The following is a 17,086-nucleotide window of genomic DNA, read 5'->3' as shown; positions in this document are numbered from 1 at the left end:
GTGATGTCATCACCCACAGTGGGCTGGGCCCTGCTATATCAATTAGCAATCAAGAAAATGTCCCACAAACATGCTCAAAAGCCAATCTGATGGAAGCAGTTTTTAAGTTGATTTCTATGTGCTTTTTCCAGGGCTAACATGACAAAGTGCCACATAGTAAATATCTTAAAATAAGAGAAATGTGTTTGTTCTCTATTCTCTCTGCCATGAGCTTCAAAATCCATATCCAGCTGTCCACCACATGCAAGGATATATGCAGTCCCATGCCTTCATTACATGCCCAGTCCATTGTAAATTGAGCAGTTTGTCATTAGACTTTTGAACCCCTTCCTTTGTTGACATGACCCGCAAGAGGTAGATTTTGGACACATTGGCAGAACCATGACAGTAGTGGCCAAAGTTAAGGATTTCAATTTATCATGTCCTAAACCTGTTGATGGGTGATCCAGGATGAAAACCGCAGCCTCTGTAGATTTCTGCTTACATCTCACAGGCTAGAATGGTTTTTGCATCCACACCTAGTTCTCAACCTGAAAAAGTGAGCTATTGAATTAGACACACAGTGTGAGGGTAGCTTTAACAGACAATTTGACACAACCTAGAATTACCTGGGAAGAAAGCCTCCACGAGGGAGAGTCTACATTGGATTAACCTGTGAGTATGTGTGTAGGGGATTGTCTTAATTTAAGTTAATTGATGTGAGAAGCACCAGCCCACAGTGGGTATCACCCTTCGCTAGGCAGGACCCTGAACTGTTTAAGAGTGGAGAAATTGAGCTGAACAAAGCAAATAAGCAAGTGAATATGCATACATCCATTGCTTTCTGCTCTCTACTGCGGATGTGATGTGACTAGCTGTTTGAAGTTTCTGCCTTGGTTTCTCTCTAATTATGGAGTGTAATCTTGAAGGAAAGCAATAACTCTACCTAGTTGTCTGTTGGTCTTCACACCTCACTGTAGCATGAATCTTAAAAGTTCTTATTAATAAAATCAAACCTGAGGCGAGTTATTAGGGTCCATGCTGGTAGATCAGAGAGACAGAACAAGCCGCAGTTCTCCCGTGAGAGGGCCTTTGCGGTAAAGGCAGCATTTGCTCAGCAGCGGAAGACTCCGAGTTCTCGGTACTCTTCAGGGATGAGTCATGTGGCAGTGGAAAATGCGCTCGGGCTGGACCAGCAGTTTGCTGGCCTAGACCTGAACTCCTCAGATAATCAGACTGGAGGAAGTACAGCAAGCAAAGGGCGCTATATTCCTCCTCATTTAAGGAACAGAGAAGCTACTAAAGGATTCTACGACAAAGACAGTTCAGGGTGGAGTTCTAGTAAAGATAAGGATGCATACAGCAGTTTTGGATCCCGGGGTGATTCAAGAGGGAAGTCTAGTTTCTTTGGTGACCGTGGAAGTGGATCATGGGGAAGGTTTGATGATCGTGGACGGGGAGACTATGACGGCATGGGCAGCCGTGGAGACAGAAGTGGCTTTGGGAAATTTGAAAGAGGTGGAAACAGTCGCTGGTGTGACAAATCCGATGAAGATGACTGGTCAAAACCACTCTCGCCAAGTGAACGCTTGGAACAGGAACTCTTTTCTGGAGGCAATACTGGGATTAACTTTGAGAAATATGATGACATTCTAGTCGAAGCAACAGGCAACAACTGTCCTCCACATATTGAAAGTTTCAGTGATGTTGAGATGGGAGAAATTATTATGGGAAACATTGAGCTTACTCGTTATACCTCACCCCATAAAAACTGAAACCAACCAAACAACCAACCAAACAACCAACCAAACAAACAAATAACCAAACAATCAAACAACCAACCAATCAACCAACCAACCAACCAACCAAACAAACAAACAAACAAACAACCAACCAACCAAACAAACAAATAACCAAACAACCAATCAACCAACCAACCAACCAACCAACCAACCAAACAACCAAACAACCAACCAATCAACCAACCAACCAATCAACCAAACAACCAACCAACCAACCAACCAACCAAACAAACAAACAGACAAACAACAAACTAAAGAAAAGTCTGTGACAGATTTGTGTATAAATACAGATTACTGGGACTGTCTTCGGTTTCAAGATGGGCACTTGGTCTGAATTCCACCAGTATATTTAGTGGTTCCATAAAACAAAGCCCTTTATCACCAGCCTAGTACACGGAAGTTATTTAAGGTAGTGTTTTTTCTATGCAAATAATCTCAAGAGTCTGACACAATGCCTTCACTGATTCATAGGAACTATGCAGGAGGGCCTAGAAAATCTTATGCTGAGCTTCATTGTACAATACTCAGCTATTTCACGAAATTGCTTCCTGACTTCAGATAGCAGACACTTTGTGGCCCAAAGCACTGAGGGACCCTCTTCTAATTGTATTCAAGACTGGGTGGTTCAGCCCTTCTTAGTCAGACTCAGCAGAAATTCATTAAACCTCCTTTTTCACTGAACCCTGGCCACATACACTGTTCATTTGAAAGTTCAGTCAAAGGCACTCAGAGCTCCGCTATGAAGCACAAAGTTGTCCTGTATTTGACCAACTGACTATTGAATAATTGGCACAGCTCTCAATGCCAACCCCCCAAAAATGGTAAAGGCAAGAAGTGCAGTGCCCAGGAGCCAGAAAGGACAGACATGCTGGTCTTCCATTAGGGCCACTGTGCGTGGGATGGGTGGTCTGTATATTTGTTGAGAAGGAGAGAGAGCTCTTCCAGTATGGGGTCAAGGTCCAGAGGGATGCTTGAGAGACAGATGGATCTTGTTCTGTATTACTAGTACATGACCTGGAAAAATTTACCACCCTCACATATTTGTTGTACAATCCTAAAAATAATAGCTTTCTCAGAGGTTTGTTATAACCTGGTAAAGGGAATAATAAACAGAGAAGTGTTATACTCAACCAGAACTCAGTAAGGAGGGATTATTTTTTAATATCTCATGTCGGGGGTAGTAGATGTGAGTGTGGGTGGCAGGGCTTTTCCTCCTACCCACTCTCAGCACACAGGCCCAGTTTCCAGCTGCTAGCATCTATATTTCTTTTCCCCAGGGTTTTTTCTTCTTCTTTTCTGGCCCTCACACAACAAACTGGAACAGTGGTTCTCAACCCGTGTGTTGCGACCCCTTGGAGTTGCATATCAGAAAGCCTACATGTCAGATATTTACATTATGATTCATAACAGTGGCAGAATTACAGTTATGAAGTAGTAACAAAATAATGTAATGGTTGGAGGTCACCACAACATGAGGAACTATATTAGAGGGTGGCAGCTTCAGGAAGGTTGAGAACCACTATGCTGGAGGACCTAGGACTGGAAGGATTCTGAACACCCCCTCCAGGAAGGATTGAACACACCCTCCAACCCTCCTGCCTCACACTTACAGTCACTCTGGCTCCTGCTTTGTGTTTGGTTCCTGAATCTAGAGCAGCCCAGTTATGCACAAAGATGATTTCTGTATCAACTACTTGGCCATCCCAACAACTTCCGTTCAAATCCTTCTTCAGGGCAGCCTGTGTAAAACAATCTCCTTGACAGTAAGGAGAGGATTTGCACAATGGATACTGGACTTGGATGTGCATGCTTATAAGATGCCATTCCTGAAACCCCAGAGGACTTTTACTGTAAGTCAAGCAACCAAATCAAACATGGGCTTTTTTCTTAATCAGCATAGTGGAGCCAAAGGCTAACTGTTCAGGAGATTTTGCAGAAAGTCAGAGTTCTATTCCCAGCAGACACATGGCAGCTCAAAAGTCTGAAATTTCAGTTCAAGGGGATCTGATGCCCTCCTCTAACTTCCATGGGCACTGGACACATACATACATGCAGGCAAAACACTCATACACATAAATGATAAGATAAATAAATCTAAAAAACAAAGTAAATAAATAAACAAGCTATGTGGTTGCTGGGAAAGCAACTCAATATGTGAGAGATCTTGCTGTACGACATTAGGGACCTGAGTTCAGAGTGCCAGCATCTCCATAAAAAGCCAGGTGTGGCCGTGCAGACCTGGGACCCTGGTACTGTATGAGACAGGGGATCACTGTGTTTGATGGCCACCAGCCTAACTCTAGGTTGGATGAAAGATGCTATGGTAGTTTGAATGTAATTGGCCCCCATAAGCCCATAGGGTTTTGTTGGAGTAGATATGGCCTTGTTGAAGGAAATGTGTCACTGTGGAGGTGGGCTTTGAGGTTTCCTTTGTTCAAGCTATGTCTAGTGCCTCAGTTCACTTCTTGTTGCCTTCAGCTCAAGATGTAGAATTCTCAGTTCCTTCTCCAGCACCATGTCTGCCTGCATGCTACAATATTCTGCCATGATGATAATGGAATAAACCTCTGAACTGTAAGCCAGCCCCAATTAATGTTTTCCTTTATAAGAGTTGCCATGGTCATGGTGTCTCTTCACAGCAATAGAAACTCTAAGACAGATGTGTGATATTTTGTTTGTGTTCTGACAAAGTTTGCCTGAAGATCAGAGGGCGTGCTAGCCACTAGTTAACCATAGAGGCCAGGCAGTGGAGGCACACACCTTTAATCCCAGCACTAGGGAGGTGGAGACAGGAAGTCATAAGGTGGGGTGGAGACAGAATCTTGGCCTTTTCAGTCTGAGGATCCTGAGAGGTAAGAAGTCACTGGTAGTTTCTGCCCTGCTTCTCTGATCTTTCAGGTTATTAATTACCCCAATATCTGACTCCTGGTTTTTATTAATAAGATTAATTACATTTATGCTTCAGACAGTTGCATATAACACACACACATGCACATGCATGTACACACGCACATGCGTTCACACATGCACCACACATATATACCTCATATATACAGATAATAAAATAACAAACAAATCAGCTATAGGGTGTGTCATCTAGTGGGAAGTAGACAGCTATTATTTGTCCAATGACACAAATGAGTGTTTAATTGTACCATGAAGTACATGGTTATGAATGATTTTGGATGCTCTGATGGGCAGCAGTGTCCACCCTGGGCTGAGGAATAGGTGCTGATCTGAGAAGGATAAGTAGAGTTGTATGATAAACCGTCTTCTGGCTTCTTTGGGCACTAAATGCATGTCATGTATGTACATACATGCAGGCAAAGGCTCATACATCTGTCTCCAGCTTCATCTGTCATCTAGAAGGTTTGGCTTGGATTTGGGGTCCAGTGAGGAAAATGTTTGAGCTGGAGAGAAGTAAGTACAAAGACCAAGGGTGGGGAAGGAGACAGACAGCATGTGTGAGGACCTGAAAAAAGGCCAGGCACAGAGAGGGTGGAGAACACTGCGTTAGATGAGGTTAGACTCTAGCTGCTCTAGAGAGAGATTCGGAGGCCATATTGGGAAAGAGTATATTTTGGAATGCAGTCTAAGAATGGAGTTGTGCAAGGAGATTCTGAGTGCCTGTGAGAAAATTCCAAGAAAACAAGCAGGAGTCTTGTGACCTCAGTTTCTCCAAAACACAGAATTGTTCTTGGAATGTGTTTTCATGCTTCTCCCAGGTGTAGGGATATAAGTGAGTTTACTTCAACTGTTGTTACTTATATGCCTGTGGTGGTATTGTGTTCCCCAAAATATTGTGCACCCTAATAAACTTATCTGGGGTCAGAGACAGAACAGCCACAATATTAAACACAGAGGATAGGCAGTGGTAGCACACGCCTTTAATCCTAGCACAGAAATCCATGTGTTCAAAGATACAGCCAAGCATGGTGACTCACGCCTTTAATCTCAGAAAGCAAGACTTTAATCCCAGGGAGTGGTGGTAGAAAGCAGAAAGGTATATAAGGCGTGAGGACCAGAAACTAGAAGCATTTGGCTGGTTAAGCTTTCAGGCTTTCGAGCAGCACAGTTCAGCTGAGAGCCATTCGGATATGAGGACAGAAAGGCTTTTAGTCTGAGGAAACAAGACCAGCTGAGAAGTTGGCCAGGTGAGGTTAGCTGTGGCTTGTTCTGTCTCTCTGATCTTCCAGTTCACCCCAGGTTTGATTTTATTAATAAGAACTTTTTAAGATTCATGCTACATATGCCTTTATGAAAAACATGTTTTAGCCATGTGCAGTTTGTCCTTGTGATTGTGTATACTTTATTCAGGTGATTCTTCCTATGCTCTGAAAAGTTGGCTATTGTAATAGACTTAAGTCTGCCTCATATTTAGGCCTTGCTCTCCCAGGTTCATGGCGCCAACTAGAGCAGTAAACAAGCATGAACCATTAAAAGAGTCCTGTCCTAGCCAGGCAGTGGTGGCACACCCCTATAATCACAGCACTGGGAAAGCAGTGGCAGGTAGATTTTTGTGAGTTTGAGGCCAGCCTGTCTGCAAATTAAGTTCCAGGACAACCAAGACTATTACACAGAGTAACCCTGTCTCAAAAACACCAACCCCCGCCCCCCCACAAAAAGTATTGTCCTTGTCCTGTCTGCCACAGAAAGCCAATGAAGTGTTTAATATAGGAAGGAAATGAGATCGGGTGTACATTATGTGAAATACTTATTTATTTCTATGTGTATTAGTGTTTACCTGCATGTATGTGTACCAAATGCGTGCAATGCCCAAAGAAGCCAGAAGAGAATATCGGGTCCCCTGAAAGTGGAGAGGCATGTTCCAGGGAACTCTCTTCCTGCCTCTGAGGGCACTGCATACATATATAACAGATATAACATACACACAGGCAAACACACTTATACACATAAAATAAATCTTTGCCCTAAAGGCTGGTATCTGGCATTTGTGATCTGGAGGGTTGGGGAGGATAAGGGATGGGGAAGATAATTAAAAGACTCTTCAGAAGTCTTGGGAGAGATGGAACTTCCTTGGATTAATGTGGGATGACAGAAAAAGAAGGACTAGATGCCAGAGACAAGTGAGATTTCAGAGTGATAGGACTTGAAGATGGTGTCATCATGGAAATCAAGGAAAAAAGAAGTGTTAGGGAGATGGTCCCTGACCTATAAGTATGAATGCTGGCATTGTTTATTCCAAGTTATGGGAAGATCAAGTGAATAGAAAATTGAAATACACACATACATTCCACAGCAACATGCACCCCCAACACACACACACACACACACACACACACACACACACACTCACCCAGAGAAAGAGAGAGAGGTGCACATACACTAAAGAAACAGATAACTTGTTAAGTATCACCACAGCTATTGTCAGTAACAAGCACCTGTATTTCTAGTTTAATCAAATTATAAAACATTGCTCCTGGTTATATTGGTTACATAGTATAATACCAACATTTATATTCACACAGTTATCTCCAGAGTGATAGGAGTGGGGAAAGCAAATTTTAGTCTCTTGTGATGCAGGCAGAAGTCTGATCTTTTGACTAATTTTGACAAGTGGCTGTGAAGACCATAGAAGGAGGCACAACCCACCCATGCCATGGAGACAAGGCTTCAGATTCCATCCAGTTTTACAAAATTAAGGGAGGAATGAATTATACAACAGGAGAAGAGCATGGAGGCAGTACAGTGTCCACTTTTTTAAAAGTAGGGTCTCTCACTCTCTTCACTGGCCTGGAGCTCCTGAACAAGCTAGGCTGTCTGGCTAGTGAGCCCCGGGGATATGCCTGCCTGTCTCTGCCTCCCAGCTCCAGGATTATAAGCATGAGCCACCACTCGAGGCTCTTTAAATCTTGTACATGGGTTCTGGGTCTCAAACCCAGGTACTCACACTTGTGTGGCAAGCACTTTACTAACTAACCTTTCTCCCCAGTCCCCCAAGCTGTCTGCTTCTATGTGGCTGTATATTTTCTTTCTCATTCTGCATGTCTCTCTGGACAATTTATTTCACTCCCAAGAGTTTAATTATTCTACTTATCAGACATTGATGGTGTATACTCTTCTAGGGGCTGAATATATCATTGAATGAGAGACATTGAAAACAAACCCAACTAACTCTATGCCTATATAATGCATAATACATGACTCACCCCATCTGTGTTTAGCTTAGAGCTCTCTTCAGAAATTTAGACTTATTTGCACTGAACTGCTGTGAGATGTCTTTCTGTATGCTGTGAATATGTGTTGTTCTGATTGGTTAATAAATAAAGCTGTATTGCCCTATGGCAAGGCAGCTTAGAGGTAGGCAGGAAATACAAGCAGATAGACAGGAAGAGGAAAGGCAGAGGCGGAGGAGACACCATTCTGCTGTCCAGGGACAGCATGTATGGCACACAGGTAATGCCATGGAACATGTGGCAAAATATAGATTAATAGAAATGGGTTAATTTAAGTTATAAGAGCTAGCTAGTAAGAAGCCTGAGCCATAGGCCATATAATTTATAATTAATATTAAGCCTCCGAATGATTATTTTATAAGTGGCTGTGGGACCTTGGGGCCAGGCAAGACCAGAGAAACCTTCTGACTACACTGAACTGTCCCTTAAAACTCTAGATATTTAAAATTCAACTTCTTGTCCTTTCATTATAGACCTATTCTTCTAAAGTCAGTCTTCCCAACTATCTGTCCATCCACCCATCCACCCATCTACCCACCCATTCACCCATCTATCCATCCATTCCTCCATCCATCTACTCTCTCAATCCAGAGATCCTGGACCATACTTAATTTCTTCCTTCCCTACAGTTCCCAAGTTCTATCAGGAACTCAGTTTTAGTATGCTTTCTAAATATTCCTTGGATTTGTCTCCTCAACCAGTCCCTAAATGTTCCTGCTTAATGAGGTTGTTGTCAACGTCTCTTGCCAGGGGTCCCCCTTGACCCTCAGTTTTACGTCACCTCCTTTACATCCTTCTCCACTAAGCCACCAGAACAGCTGGTTTAGCATGCACATTTACAACTCTTCAATGCTTCTAGGCACCTGAATTCAGATCCCAAAGGCCTATGTATTAAATGCTTGATACCCCATTAGGTGCTTGAGATAGGCAGTGGTAGCTTTAATTTGTGAGGCCTAGAGAGAAGTGTGAAGGTCATTGGGCATTGTGTCCTAAGGGACTCTGTGGTGGTATTGTGTTCCCCAAAGTATTGTGTACTCTAATAAATTTATCTGGGGTCAGAGAACAGACAGCCACTAAATACAAAGGCTAGAAAATGGTGGCACTAACACCTTTAATCCTAGCATTCCAGAGATAGAAATCCCTCTGGATCTCTGTGAGTTCAAGGCCACATTGGAAACAGCCAAGCATGGTGACACACACCTTTAATCTCAGAAAGCCAGCCTTTAACCCCAGGGAGTGGTGGTAGAAAGCAGAAAGATATATAAGGCGTGAGGACCAGAAACTAGAAGGTTTTGGCTGGTTAAGCATTCAGGCTTTTGAGCAGTAGTTCAGCTGAGACCCATTCTGGATGAGGACTCAGAGGACTTCCAGTCTGAGGAAACAAGACCAGCTGAGGATCCGGCGAGGTGAGGAAGCTGTGGCTTGTTCTGTCTCTCTGATCTACCAGCACTGACCCCAATAACTGGCCCCGGATTTGATTTTATTAATAAGAAATTTTAAGATTCCTGCTACAGGAATCAGAAGTCTCAAGACACTTCTCTTTTCCTGCCTGGCTTCTCCCCCTCCTTTCTCTGCTGTGAGATGGTCTGTATGTCAAATTACTCTGATTGGTCAATAAATAAAACACTGATTGGCCAGTGGCTAGGCAGGAAGTATAGGCGGGACTAACAGAGAGGAGAAAAGAAAGAACAGGAAGGCAGAAGGAGTCACTGCAAGCCGCCACCAGGACAAGCAGCATGTGAAGATGCCGGTAAGCCACGAGCTACGTGGCAAGGTATAGATTTATGGAAATGGATTAATTTAAGCTATAAGAACAGTTAGCAAGAAGCCTGCCCCGGCCATACAGTTTGTAAGCAATATAAGTCTCTGTGTTTACTTGGTTGGGTCTGAGCGGCTGTGGGATTGGCAGGTGACAAAGATTTGTCCTGACTGTGGGCCAGGCAGGAAAACTCAAGCTACATTTCTCCCCTCCCCTTTCCTCCCTCTGTGTCTGTCTCTCTTTTCTTGGCCCCGGTAAGGAGTGTGGCATGTCCCTGGATTCTCTGCTGTCAGGTGCTGACTTACTATAAAGGAAAGCATGTGAGGCAATCAAGCATCAACTCAAACTACTAAAACTGTGATCCAAAATATCCTTTTTCCTAGTAAGTTGATTATCTCGGGTATTTGTTATAGCAGAAGAAAGCTGGCCACAGTGGTTCCCATGGTTGTCTTTCACCACCTCTCCTGTTTCTCTTCTCTGGCTTTATCCCTTCTTTCATGACAACAATGCAGTCTGCAGTTGCCATGTGCCAAGGTAGGAGTGCTTTCCTGGAACTCTTCCCTCATCTAACACTCGCTCGCTCAATATGATGAGGCTTATGACCCCTAATGTCCTCAAAGCTGTCTTCTAGCTTCCCTCACAGGAGTAGTCAGGTGTGAGCATTCCTTTTCCAGATCACCTCGGACAGTCTGTCTTGCACATACTTTGCAAGTAAGAACTGTGTCTTGGTCATGTGCGTTTCCACAGCACCTACCATGGGACCTGAGGCATTCATTGCACTGAAATACCGAATATGTATTGCCTTTCTGCTACAGAAAATTTTCAGAACACGTCCGTGAGATTCTCCTCCCACTCCTACCCCCAAGCACAAGGATAATTCAGGAGTCCTTTAATATAAATTGTGCTTGAAATGAAGCTGGAAAGAAAGGGAGTAGACATTTTTGCAAAGAGAAGCTATTATCTACAGGGGGAAAGATGTACAATCTATGAGATTCACTGCAAAAATGCTTTGTGATATGTAAGTTTACTCAAGGTGCTGTTGAGTTGTCTCCAATGTAATTGCAGCAAAACCTGTGCCAAGTGAGGTGGTCCCAGGTGATTTTATTTTCTTTGTATATGTCTGTATTCTGTGTGTGTGTGTGTGTGTGTGTGTGTTTGAGTGTGTATGTGTGGCAGTCAGAAGTCAACATCAGGTGTTTTCCTCAGTTATTCTCCTTTATTTTTGAGACAGGGTCTCACTATGTAGCCTCGGCTGGCCTGAAACTTGATATGTACACCAGGTTGGTCTCAGAGTCAGAGAGAATCACCTGCCTCTGCCTCCAGAGTGCCAGGATTATAGGTGTGTGTCACCACTTACCCTTTTACATATATTTTTTTGAGATGCTGCCTTCATCCTACATGCTCAATAGTCATGCCTGGTGAGCCGTGGGGCAGCAGATATCGAGGGTGGGGAGGTGTTCGGCAGCCAAGAGCTCACACGGAACCTCTGCTTAGCCACAATATCACCCTGACTCCTGGGCAACATCAGGATATGTGAGGTGAGCTGTAGCTAGAGTTTTCCTGCCTTGCCCACAGTCAGGACAAATCTTTGTCACCCACCAGTCCCACAGCCGCTCAGACTCAACCAAGTAAACACAGAGACTTATATTGCTTACAAACTATATGACCGTGGCAGGCCTCTTGCTAACTGTTCTTATAGCTTAAATTAATCCATTTCCATAAATTTATACCTTGCCACGTGGCTGGTGGCTTACCGGCATCTTCACATGTTGCTGGTCATTGTGTCTCTGGTCATGGTGTTGCTGGCAGTGTCTCTCTGCCTCAGCCTTCCGCTTCCCAGAATTCTCCTCTCTCCTTGTCCCACCTACTTCCTGCCTGGCCACTGGCCAGTGTTTTATTTATATAGAGCAATATCCACAGCAGTGAGCCTCAGCAATGGTCCAGAATTTATGGTGCTTCAGAAACCAGAAACCTTGAAACAGACCAACAACTCCTTGCAATGAATATTTGCATGTAAAGCTGTTGGGGTAAAAAATTTACTGTATGACACACTGCAGTTTCTAATGCCCCTACAATGAACAAATATGCCATGGAAAGGTGGGAAGGGAGGTAGAACCAGAGATGTGATGTGGTGATAGGTATGAGAGAAGGCTGAGATGTTGTGTGTTGTTGCTAAGTAAGACTGGCAGGGTGGTGTGCAGAAGCCTGGAACTAGCGCAGACTCAGCCTCTGAACATGATGCCCAGCCACAAGATCACTCTGGTTCTGAGCAATGACAGGATATCCTAGATGAAGAATGGTTCATTTACTGGATTGGACCTCCTCAAAAGGCTTCTATGGTCTCTGCTGCCCCTGGGGGCCATGTTGGTGTCTGTGTTCTGCTGCCCCAGGCAATATTGAAGCCTGAGGTTTCTGTGGATGTGGGTGATCTGGGCTGCCACTGGAGACCATATGAATGTTCAAAGCTCTTGCTACCTTTGGAGGCCTGGTGGACTCCTGTAGTCTGTGCTACTGCAGGAAGCCATGTTAGTGCCCCATGGTCCAGGTTGCTACTGGAGCCATGTTGATGTGAGTGGCCTGTACTGCTCCTTAGGGCCATGACCCTTGTTACCACTGAAGGCTATGGGGATGTCTGTAGTCTATGCTGCCACCTGAAGCTATGTTGATGTTTGTGGGCTGGACTACTGCCAGGGACCATATTGATGTCCATGGCCCATGTTGCCTCAGAGGCCATGATGATGTCCTTGGCCTGTGCTGCCACCTAGGGCTATGATGGTGTCTGTGGCCCATAGTGTGGCAGAGGACTGTACTGATGTCTGTGATCTACATTGCTACTGGAGAACACACTGAGGTATGTGGCATGTGATGATGCCAGAGACCATGTTGATATCTATGGTCTGTGCTCTTGCCAGAAGCCGTGTGATGTCCATGGTCTGTGTTCCCACTGACTGTAAAGGCAAGGAAGCTGCTTTTGCAGTAGTATTGGTGACTGCAGACTCAGTTTAGAAAGAGGGACATAGAAGGCTTTGGTGACAACTCCTACCCCCATCCGACCCTCACCCCTAAAAAAGTAACAACGTAGACAGAAAACCATCAAAGAGAACTCTTAAAAATTGTGATAAGGATGCTAAGTGTAGCTCTCCACAGTTGAGGGCTTCTGGCAGGGGTATGGGTGGGGAATGACCCAGTTTTCTTTAAGGGGAAGGTTACTGGGAGGTTGACCATGCTCCTGTAGGCAGATTTTTCTTTTCCACCTGCCAGCTCCCAAATAACCACATGGAGGCTTCTTATTAATTAAGAAAGCTCAGCTGATAGCTTAGGCTTGTTTGTAACTAGCTCTTATAACTTAAGTGAACTCATTTCTATTAATTTACTTTCTGCCTTGTGGCTTTATTACCTCATTTCTGTAGTGCCCTTACTGCTCACTCTCTGGCTGTCTGGTCCCTCCCCTTTCTTCTTCCCAGCATCCTGTGTGCCTGAAAATCCTGCCTAGCTATTGGCTGTTCAGCTTTTTATTAAAATAATCATAATGACACATCTTCACAGTGTACAAAAAGATAATTTCACAACATGCTCAGTAAGTATATGGGCAACATGAATTACACTTTTCCTCCTCCTCCTCCTCCTCCTTTTCTTCTTCTTCTTCTTCTTCTTCTTCTTCTTCTTCTTCTTCTTCTTCTTCTTCTTCCTTTTCTTCTTTTTGATAGGGAGGTCAAGGGTAAGGAATGAACCTGGGAGGACTGGGAAATGAGTGTGATTGAGGTGCATGATGTGAAATTCTCAACTAGTCAATAAAAATATTATGTTAAAAACTCATAGTAAAACTTAAACATAATCCTAAGCATATATATACATGGACAATATAAAACTCCCAAATGAGAACAGTGTCCAAGACCTTGGGTTAGACTGTAAGAATGTTCCTTGACTTCTAATGGAGTTATGGTCTGATTAAGCCACTGCAAGTCAAAATGCACCTACCATTCTGATAATTTTGTCACAAAGTTGTAAAGTCCTAAGACCAATCCTGTAAATCCAGAAGCTGCTTAATCAAGATAAGGCTATTGCTTGATAAACCCACTGTAAAGCCAAACATCTGTAAGGAGAACCAAGTTGGAAACTGTCTTCCTTTTCTGGGGAAAAAAGGCACCAAAAGCACAAAAATGAAGAAAAAAAAGAAGAAATCAGACCACCACTAAAATTAAAATTATTATGTATCTAAAGACATTATCAATAATGAAGACTAGAATGCTGAAGAATAGAGGAGGATGTCTGGTAAGAGACTTAAGTCCTTACTCAATAGTAATGACAAATTGGTGAAGAATTTTAGTAGAAAAACTTCTTTCTTTCTCTCCCACCCCAGTACCAGAGAGTGAACCTAGGGTCTCACAACGCTTGGTAAGTACTGGGTGCACAGAAGTCCTTGCACTCACAGATAAGCACTAGGGAGACAAGGAATGTTGAACATACAAGGTTGTCTCTTCAAAGAAAGAGATTGAGAATGGAGGTGGTTAATAGCCTAGGTGACCTCTTCACTATTTATATGTCTGAAACCACACCAGATCCTCCCCCAGACCCTTAAGATAACACGTATAGCCTATTTATAGAATCTATCTTCATGGAAGAAGTGACATGTACTTTGAAAAGAGTTTTGATGTAATTATGACTTAATGTGGACATGGGATTGTGTTACACCAGAAAACTTTTTTTCCAAATTGTACTGTCCTTAAATATGCCTACAATAAACTACCTGGTATCAGACTCTAGAACAGCAGTTCTCAACCTATGGGTCAATGACTCTTTCACAGGGGTTGCCTAAAACCATCAGAAAACACAGATATTTACATTATGATTCATAACAATAGGAAAACTACAGCTATGAAATAGCAACAAAATTAATTTTATGGTTGGGAGTCACCACAATGTGAGGAACTGTATTAAAGGGTTACAGCATTAGGAAGGTTGAGAACCACTGCTCCAGAAGTTTGAACCAACCCTGGCTACTGTGTCATGTTGAACCAAATTTCCTTCTTGCCTCATGCATTTACAGAGACAGGGATACAAATTAGTCCCATCTAATTTTCAGCCCATACCCATGGATGTGGGTTGTGATATACAAAGGAAGCTACCCCAGCAACCTTTTATTCAACTTCTCACTTATATAAGAGAAATTCCAGGCCCTGGACTCTGGGTTAACAGTTTTCAGCACCCATGGTTCACTAGAGCTCACGCCTATGGCAATGTAAACACAAAGAGCTTCCTGTTTGAATGGGGCGGGGAGAAGAAAGTTGGGAAAGAGGATTATAAAATACACAGGATGACCTGGGGACCTGGCTCAGTGGTAGAATACTTGCCTAGCAAATATGGGGACCTGGGTTTGATTCCCAGCACAGCAAGAACACGCAAGTACCCTTAAAATAGTATGTCAAGATATTAAACAGCCATCCTAGAGACTTTCAGTTGGATAACTGCAGGAACAAAAGATGCAGCATAGACTTTGTATAATTCTCCTTTTAAAGAACTAGAAGAGATGATCAGACTCTTACTTCAGCACCTCAGAAGAGGGGAACAACCATCATTCCCAGCCTTGGATGAAGGGGTGAGCCTTCAGAAATGGTAGACTCTGGAGAATGCTGGGAAAGAACACAAGAACACTGAAATACAAACACCCAATGGATGTAGGACTCTGATAAGAACCCAATACAAGTTGTTGAACTTGTAAAGACCTTGAAATAATGTACTACCAGTGAGTAGTAGGTACAGAGGCAAAGACTGATGATTCAAGTAATGTGGAAGCGGGCAGAGGGCAAAATGGAAAAAGGATGTATTCTCAGAAGCTCATCAAACCAGACTGGCAGCAGCCAATGAGAAAGATTAAACAGACAGACAGACAGACAGACAGACAGACACACACACACACACACACACACACACACACACACACACACACGGCCCATGCATGCACACATGTGTGCATACACACAGGTGGACATTTACTCATCTACTATGAACATCAGAGCCTGAAGGGGAACCTGATTCTCTGACTCAGGTCCTCAATCTTTTCAGTTACCAATGCTTTTTTATTTTAGAATATTAGAATTCCAAGAGGGCCTCCAAACAACAATGTCTTCACTTAACGCAACTCTGGCAAATCAGATTCTCTCAGGGAATGGCCTAGAGGTGAATTTTTTTAAAAAATATTCCCAGGTGATGTGGAATGTAGCCACAAAGCTGTGCCATACTGCACTTGATCTTAGCCAAAAGGCCGAGAAGCGATAAGCTGTACCATACTGAATCAATGTTTCCTTTGCAAATCACATACACAGTCTACACACCCATCCTTCTGGCTCAGTATCTCTTCCTGATTCTGAATAACTATGTCATTGCCCTCCACACTGGTTCAGTATGCAATGTTGGCCTTTTATTGTGGGCAGCTGCCATCTCCACAGGTATCTTTGAAATATATAGTATGTTGAATGGCAGCTCCCCAAAGGATATATCTATGTCCTTGCATTATGAATTTGACCTTGTGTTGAGTTTGCTTTCTATTGCAACCATGACAAATACCATGACCAAAAACAATTTAGGGAGGAAGGGTTTATTTCAGCCTCTAGGTCACAGTCTATCACCGAGAGAAGTCATTGCAGCAACTCAAGGAACAAACCTGAAAGCAGGGACTGAAGCACAGCCCATGCGGGAACACTGTTTACTGACTTGCTACTTATATAGTCCAGGACCACCTGCCCAGCGAATGGTGCTACCCAGAATGGGCTGAGTCCTCCCACATTAATCATCAACCAAGATAATAATCAATCATGAAATGGCCACAGGCCAATCTGATCTGGGCAACCCCTCACTTGAGACTCCCTTAGATGACTCTAGGCTGTGTCAAGTTGACAATTGAAGTTAACTAGGACAGAGGCAGAGAAGGATACACCTATAGAGTTTTTGGGAGCAGAGACTATGCTCATACTTTGATTTTGGACCTGTGGCCTCCAGAACTGTAAGGAAATGCATTTCTACCACCACCTCTGGGATGATTGGCTATGGCAGTCCTAGAAAATGATGGTGCAGCAAAACCCTGCTTGTTCCTGTTTGACAGAAAAGCATCCCACTCTCTTTCCTGCATTGTAAATCCATGAGCGTTTGCTTTCTTCTTTTTCTTTTTTTCTCCTCCTCCTCTCCTTATTTCTCTCTCTCTCTCTCTCTCTCTCTCTCTCTCTCTCTCTCTCTCTCTCTCTCTCTTTCTCTCTCTCTCTCTCTCTCTGTGTGTGTGTGTGTGTGTGTGTGTGTGTGTGTCTGTGTCTTGGTCATATGTCAAGGTCAGAGGACAACTTTCAGGAATCAGTTCT

General features: G+C 43.5%; 1 pseudogene; it reads right to left on the bottom strand.

The window, feature by feature from the left end:
* Positions 1-15,909: 15,909 nt before the first annotated feature.
* Positions 15,910-16,011, bottom strand: LOC114708436 (annotated as a pseudogene).
* Positions 16,012-17,086: the final 1,075 nt, after the last annotated feature.

This window comes from Peromyscus leucopus, chromosome 5, assembly GCF_004664715.2.
Source record: "Peromyscus leucopus breed LL Stock chromosome 5, UCI_PerLeu_2.1, whole genome shotgun sequence".
Lineage (NCBI taxonomy): Eukaryota > Metazoa > Chordata > Mammalia > Rodentia > Cricetidae > Peromyscus > Peromyscus leucopus.
Note: the sequence above shows the minus strand (reverse complement) of the source record. Positions and strands in the feature narration are given on the sequence as shown.